Here is a 7,436-nt window from a genome sequence, read left to right as displayed (position 1 = left end):
GGAGAGAGGAGAGACGCGGAGAGGCGAGGGACGCAGCCGCACCCTGCGTGTCACCAGAGAGAAGTCACTGTGCACTCAGAAGCAGCAGCGCTGCGGGTCAGCCGCCGCCCCTCACTCCGAAGTCTGAGTGCAACTTTGGGGTCCCGAGCCGCCCTCCCTGGCCTTCAGCCTTGCCCGCACCCCTCCCCGGGTCATCCCCAAACCTCGGTGAACGCGACAGCACAGCTCACGGCCCTTCCTCAGGCAGGACAGAGGCGGGGCGCTCGGCGCACAGGGGCTGGGTGGGGGCGCACACCTCCCCAGGGACGTCAGAGAGCAGCCGCGCCGCCTCTAGGCGGGGGGACTCCAGGAAAGTGAGGGGCACATGGGGAAACGCGGCCCCTTGCCTGCCGCTCGGGCCTCACCGCAGCCCTCTGAGCGTGTCCGCGCCAGCAGCTGGAGCGCCGTCCCAGCGCGCCTGGCCGCCCCCTTCCAGCGGCTCGGCCACCGCCCCCCGGCACGGCCCCCAGGGGCTCAGGGCGGCCCCCGGGCTGGGAGCCTCGCGCCGCGCCCGCAGCGCTCCAGGCGCTGCGGATCAGCCCCGAGCACGCAGCCGGTCCCTCTTTGTCACCCGGGCACCTGGCACGCAGGCGGCTCGGCAGCAGATGCCCGACGAACGAACTCCCGTTGGTCCAGGGGGCATTCCCGGAGGGGGCGGGGCGTGCTGAAAGCCGCTCCGGGAGGACGGCCCCCGAGCGGCGGAGAGGAAGGAGGGTGGCGCGCCAGGCCGGGCGGAGGGGCCAGCCTCTCGCGCCTCCCCGCCCGGCCACCCCAGCGCGCCCGCAGTCCCGCCAGCCCCCGGCTGCCCACCTCACCGCCTGCAACTCCGGCCCGGCGTCTAACTCGAATCCCTCCTGCTGCGGCGGAAGTCTCCGGCAGCAGCTCCTCATCCTCCCAGCCCGCTGCCCCGGGCGTCCTTCCTGAGGCGGGCCGGTTCCTCGCAGCGGCCCACTCCGTCCCCGGCTCATCCAGAAAGCCGCGGCTGCGCTCGGGACTGGAGCCGTGGGAGCAAATGGAGGCGCCTGAAAAACAGCATTTGTGTCGCCTTGCGCCCCGCCCGCACCGTCCCCGCCGCTCGGCTCCGGGCAGGGCGGCCGGGGCGCGCGGGGAGCCGGGCCGCGCAGGCCGCACTCACCGCCGCGGCGCGTCCCCGGTGGCGGGCCGCGCGAGCCTGGCCGCCGCGGAGCCCGCCGGACGCGCAGGAAAGGAAAGGCCGGAGCCCTCCGGCTCCCTCCCCTGGGACACTTCCTGCTCCGCTCTAGGACCGGGGAGGTCTCCGCATCTCAGTGGTTCGCTCCCCCGCCCCCCGGCCGAGGTGTGCGCGGGGGGTGACATCCGACACCCCCCGGCCCGGCCCGGCCCGCGCGCCCCGCCCTGCCCCGCCCCGCCCCGGCTCCGCGCGCCCGGGCCTCGGCGTCCGGCCGGGGGCTTTGCGGAGCCACCGCGCCGCGGCGGCCTGGACGACCCGGGGCCCGCGCGGGGGACGCGCGCCGGGGGCGGGCGAGCAGGCGGCCGGGGACGCGGGCGGCGGCGGGGCGCGCGCGGCTGCCCAAAGGGCCGTGTGGGGGCTCCTCCCGCCGCCGCTCTCCCCAGCCCGGCTCCCCCCTCCCCCGGGGCTGCGGGCGCCGGGAAGGGCCGAGCGCGACCCCCGAGCCGCGCCCGGATGCTGGAAGTGGGAGGGGGGAGCGGAAGGAGGCGAGCCCTGCTCCCGCGCGCCGCGGGCCACTCCATCTCCGAGCCCGCCTGTGACCCTCCCCACCCCACACCCTGGCGGATCCAACCCCTTCGCCGCCAGAACCCCTCCCCTCCGCCCGGCTCGCGGCCGCCGCAGAGACCCCTCCCCCTCCCCCCCCCCCCAAGCCTCATCCACTCCGGGACGCCGGGCTTTCTTGGGATGAAGCCCATTTTGGGAGTTTCACAGTTTAAGAAAGGCTGCCCGCTGTATGGCCCTTCTGAGCATCAGGACAACGCTGGGGAATGCGCAGAGGGGCTGGGGTCAGGAAGCTCACTGCCGGCTTCAGGGGAGGGTACAGTTAGATGTTCCTACTGTGGCGGACAGAGAGGTTACGGGCCTCTCAAGTCCGGTGGCAGTGAGGGGTGAGCGGGGATTGGGGCCACCGTACCCCCAGACAGGGCTCCTTGGCCTCTGCCCTGTGCTGAACATAGCCCAGTGGCTCCGCGGGGTCTTCCCGGATCCATCTCGAGTCTTCCAGGTTCCAGAGCTTGGGAGAAAGCCTGTCCGGTCCCTGAGCAGGCCCGATGGGTACCAACCCTGCTGCATCCCCTGCTCCTCGCTGAAGCTGGCCTCTCCCGCGGGAGAGGAGGCAAAGGAAAGATTCCGTGTCCCACAGGGGCGCCTGAGTGCAGATCGCTGTTTGAGGCCAAGCAGAAAGAAAACCAGTTCGCCCAAAGAGAGTGGCCTGGCCGAACAGAGGGGGAGAGAGCAAATGGACTTGAGGAATCTGGACCCTCACCTGTGTGTTCTCGGTCAGTGGGCCTGGGCGCCTCCCATTTCCCATAAACTCCATAATCAGTCCTGACCAGCGGGGTTACTGGGAGCCGCCATTTGCCAGACGCCTGGATTCTGACTTTAGCAGGAGATGCACCAAAGCGAAGGAGTGGAGCTTTTTGTGAACAGTGAGTATTCCCCCCAAATGACAGAAACAGGCAGGGCCACCCAGAGGTCTTCTGTGGGGCCACCCCCTTCGGACTTGAGCAGACTCACCGTTAGCAGGATTCACGCACACCTCGGACCTCAGGAGCACCGGCCAGCCCGGCTCCGCGGCTCTAAGGGGCCATTCCCCCAGGGAGGGACCAAGGATCCGCCCAAGGTAGGCTGGGCTCCGGTGCTGGCATGGGTCTGCGCGTCCACACCCTCCTTTTGCTGTGCCCAGCTGGGGAGCCAGCAGCTGAGTGCTGGGAATCTGGCGCTCATGGCTCTGCCCAGGGCGGTTCTACCCCAGATAAAATGTGGAGCCTAGAAATGGCTAGCACACAGCATCAGATCAGTCTGTGCCGCTTAGCCCCAGTTCCTTCCCCTGAACGATCCCTCCCCGTGAGCTGTGCACCCTTCATAGCTCAGAGTAGGCCCTTAGGTTGCGTGTCTTCTGCATGTCACTCCGCACAGGGGTTAGAACCAGCCGCTGGGAGAAATCCTGCCTCATGTCCTGACCAGGTGATCTCGGGCGTCCTCCACCTTTCCGAGCCTCGTTTCTTCATCCAGGAGACGCAGATGAAGCCGTCCACCTCACTGAGGGCATCTGGGATCCTTCCGGCACTCAGTAAACACACTGAGCCCCTGCCAGGCACTCAGGGCACATCCAGGAACCTAGCCGGCTCGCCCGGGGAGGGTGCAGGCAAGCAGTCAGCAAACTCTGTAACACCATCTGCTGTCTGATGCGTGTTGCAGAAGTGAGCAGTGTCAAGGAACGGCGCCTGGAGAGGGGCTGGCGGTGTTCGTGTGTTCCAGAGGCCAGGGCAGGATCCCGTGTGGCAGGGATATCCGAGTCGGTCAAGCTCAAGCAGGCGTGAGCACAGCGTCCCAGGTGGAGGCCCGAGGGGGAGCTGCAGGGAGGTGGCCCGGGAGCTAGAGGAGTGGGCTCTCGGGGGTTGGGGGCAGGGCCACGGCATGGGCGCCATGGAAACATCTCTTTCGGCCCCTGCCGGGATTGTCAAGTGCAGCAAGCATGGGCTGAACCTGCATGGAGACCCTGCCCGAGGACTGTCCACCATCTCACGCCCAATGTGTGCGTTTCTTTGGTTTACATCACTGCCGCTGACCGTGTATATTTCTATGAGATATTTTCCATTTGCCACCAATTCTTCCGTCCTTGCAGACACCGCGGTGGACAGAAGACCCTGGCTTCCCTTCTGGAGGCCTGCAGGGACATCGGGTAGTAAATAAAGTGCTGGTCAGAGATGCCATGAAGATGAAAGGCGTACAATACAACAGGGTGAGGACTGGAAGGAGCTGCCTGAGGAGACGTTGGGACGGAGAGCAGGGGGAGGGCTCAGCAGCTCTTCTGACGAGCAGAGCACAGGGGTGTGGGGAAGAGCGTTCCAGCAGAGGGAACAGGGAGAGCAGGGCACTGGAACAGAGCGACCGCCCTTCAACTCAGCAAGTCCAGTAGGGGCCGGGCTGCAGGGACCTCGTCTTCCCGCGGTCGCTGTGCCGAACGGATTGGAGGGACACAGAAGAGGCAGGGGCTGTGTTCGACGCGGTCGGGGAAGACACGGGCAGGAGGTGCCTGTTCTGCCGTGGCTGCTAGAGGTGCCCCAGGCGGGCAGCGGCACAGTTTCCCACTGGCGTCCTGTAGTATGGTAGAGGATGGGCTGTGGTTTGGGTCCGACCTGGGTGAGTGAGGGGCTTGTCTAGGAAACAGCAGGTTTCTGGACAGGGCTTGGGAGACAAGGGTGGATTTCAGGACGTGCTGCGTCTGAAAGGCCCAAATGACAGGTAGGGATGGCCCTTGGGGGAGAAGGCAGAGGTTGGAGGTGGAATCTGGGCTCACAATATGTAGCAGGAGTTGAGACCCTGGGATGCACACGCAGGGGTGGAGAAGAGCAGGCCGAACTGGGCCATGGCAGCTCCCCCACTGGGAAGAGAGTGGGGGGGTGCGGAGGGCACCCAGGGGGAGGAAGAGGAGGAGGAACAGCGGGCCCTCCCCAGGTGGTGGGAACCTGGGCAGTGCTGAGCCTTGTGTGTGTGATTCACGGAAGAGGGGGGCTGTGTGGGGTGCGTCCTGCTGCCAGGCCCATGTGCATGTACACACTGGCCTGGGATTGGGTAGAGACGCCCCTGAGCGGACTGGAGGCCATGGAGCCGCTGGGCTGGAGCACCGTTTGGAGTGAGCAGGGAGGTGAGGAGAAACGGGGCCGCAGGTGGGTGGGGGCAGCCCAGGCCCCATCTTGAGGGAGGGAGGGGTCTGGGGTCCAGGGCCGAGGGGAGCGGCGAGGGGAGGAGAGTAGGGAAGGTGGCCTCTGGGCACTCCCCTCCCCGGCTCACAGGCTGGGGGTGTGTGGCTGTCCGGGAGCCCGAGGTGGACACAGTCCACTAACAGAAGAAGCAGGTGTGATGGTCTATTTCAGGTGTCAGCTTGGCCGGGCCCAGGTGCCCAGGTTGTGGTCAAACGCTGGTTTAGATTTGCTGGGAAGGTATTTTTAAAGTTTTGTTTGAGAGAGAGACAGAGCGTCCACATGAGTGGAGGATGCACGAGTGCTGAGTGACGAGCCTGTGGAACTCCATCTCAGGCCCCTGAGGTCATGACCTGAGCCACCCAAAGGTGGTTTCAGATGAGGTTAACATTGAAATCCGTAAACTTTGGGTAAAGCAGCTTACCGTCCGTAATGTGGATGGGCTTCAGCCTCCACGATCTTGTGAGCCAGTCCCCCATCTCTCTAAATCTCTCCATCTACACATGTACCCTAAATATCTCTACATGCATATCCTAAATATCTCTACATGCATACCCTAAATACGTCTACACGCATAGCCTAAATATCTACATGCACACCCTAAATATCTCTACGCGCACCCCCTGCGTATCTCTTCGCGCACGCCCTGCGTATCTCTATGCGCACCCCCTGCGTATCTCTACGCGCACCCCCTGCGTATCTCTACGCGCACCCCCTACATCCCTCTGCCTACGTACCCTAAATCAATCACTCTGTCTTCACGCCGCCCCCCCGCACACACGCCGTGGATATTTCCCCGGAGAACCCCGGCCGACACAGGGCCCTGGGCTTACCGAGAGGAGTGGGAGGGTCTGGAGGCCTGAGTGCAGGAGAAGGTGGTGGGACAGGCTCATTTTGCACACTGGGAGGGTGGCAGGGATATCGCAAAGGAAGTGACGAATTCCGCCCCCCGTGGGGTGGGAACTGCGGACAGTGAGGCATGATGCGTAGCTCTGCCCCAACCCGGAGTCTGCACACAGCCAGGTTTGCCCTGGGGAGCCGGTCACTACTCCACACGGGCTGCCCGTATTCCTACAGCAAATACAGACATGTGAGGATGTGCGGCCTCCCACGGGGTCTGGGCCAGCCCCATCCGCATTCCCTGGGAGCTCGTTAGACACAGAAGCCCCCAGGCTGCACGCCCAGCCTGCGTGGTTAACCAGGCACCGGGCGACCGTCCAGCTCCGTGTGGTTTGGGAAGCTCTGTCGCTCATGGGTCATCGTGGTTCCCGGCGGACTAGACGCTCAGTCACTCTAGCTTTGCAAGGAGTCCTAGGAATAACAGTGCCAGGTATCACTGTGACTTATTCCCGGGCTCCCGGGAGGCGAGGACACGGGGCTTGCCGTGGCACCCCAGCTCAGCAGAGGTCATGTCCCGTGGAGACTCCACTGAGTGAAGGAATTTGGCTTCCTTAATTTTGTCGCAAGATGGCTGCTCCATTTTTATGGGTTTTCTTTTTTCTTCTGTGAAAGGGAAAGGACGTTCAGAACTACACGGAGAAGTGCTCAGGGGCTCCGATGAGAACCTCTGGAAAGGCCACATGGTCCCTCGGGAAACATGCCATCCCGTTCCGTGAACTCATTCATGGTCAGAAAAACCGAGACCTCCCCAGCCTTAGTTTTGGGAGCGGTCTGTGAGCACGGGGGTGTGGAGGTGTAAGTGCAGGAGGAGACGTGGTGCCCTGCTCACCTTGCACGCCGGGAGCCAACTCAGCCAGACCACCAGCAGCCAGCCTGTAGTCTGACATGCTCGGATTGACCGAGGCAACCAGGGTTTTGTGGGGGTGCCTTGAGGGAGGAGCTGGAGAGGTTGGAGTGAGGCTTGATCAACGGGGCAGAGCAAAGTGGCCCGTGAGGTTGGTTCCAGCAAGGATGGAGGAGGAGAGGGGCACCGGGGACGCTTCCGCGGCTGGATGCCCTCAGAGAGTGGGGTTCTTGGATGGGAGGATGGCGGAAGGGGAGAGGAACAGCTAGGCACACAGCTGCCCTGCTGGTCTGTCTTCCCGGGGACCTCTGTCCTGCTGATTTTCACGCTTTGGCTCCGAGAAGGTTTCCACCCGTTCTGACCTTCCTTTCTGTCTGCTCAAGTGAGGTGAATCCCAGGATGCTGCAGTTTCAGGCTGGGCCCCTGAGGCTCAGGGGGAGGAAAGAGCTCAAGGGCCCCACGGGATGGGTGTGCGTGCGTGAGAGGGTGGAGGGAGGACCAGAGACATTGCACAGGATCTGTTTGCATGTGCTAGGTGAACCATGAGCATTTTATCACAGTGCTCCCTGGAATCCCAGGAAGCTGGAGCCCGAAAGTACCACATAGTCTCCTTCAGGATAGGAGGGCCCAGTGCAGGCTGAGTCCTGCACTCTTACATGTATCCTGACCTTCTTATCAGAGCAGAGACCCCGTCCTGGATCCCACCCCCTGTGCTCCTGATCCTTCTCTCAGAACACGG

At 64.1% G+C, this 7,436-nt stretch overlaps 1 long non-coding RNA gene across 2 annotated transcripts; it reads left to right on the top strand.

Moving 5' to 3' along the window:
- Positions 1–1,583: 1,583 nt before the first annotated feature.
- On the top strand, positions 1,584–3,961 carry LOC115942871 (uncharacterized). 2 transcript variants are annotated; one of them, XR_014141528.1, is made up of 4 exons: positions 1,584–2,676; positions 2,774–2,870; positions 3,167–3,320; positions 3,449–3,961. It is a non-coding gene; the product is annotated as an uncharacterized LOC115942871 (long non-coding RNA). The 2 variants fall into 2 exon arrangements; XR_014141527.1 differs by having other exon boundaries at positions 1,593–2,676; positions 3,167–3,961.
- Positions 3,962–7,436: the final 3,475 nt, after the last annotated feature.

The sequence above is a fragment of the Leptonychotes weddellii genome, unplaced genomic scaffold (genome assembly GCF_054177405.1).
Source record: "Leptonychotes weddellii isolate Sample4059 unplaced genomic scaffold, ASM5417740v2 HiC_scaffold_10049, whole genome shotgun sequence".
Classification (NCBI taxonomy): Eukaryota; Metazoa; Chordata; class Mammalia; order Carnivora; family Phocidae; genus Leptonychotes; species Leptonychotes weddellii.
This window is presented reverse-complemented; position numbering and strand designations above follow the sequence as displayed.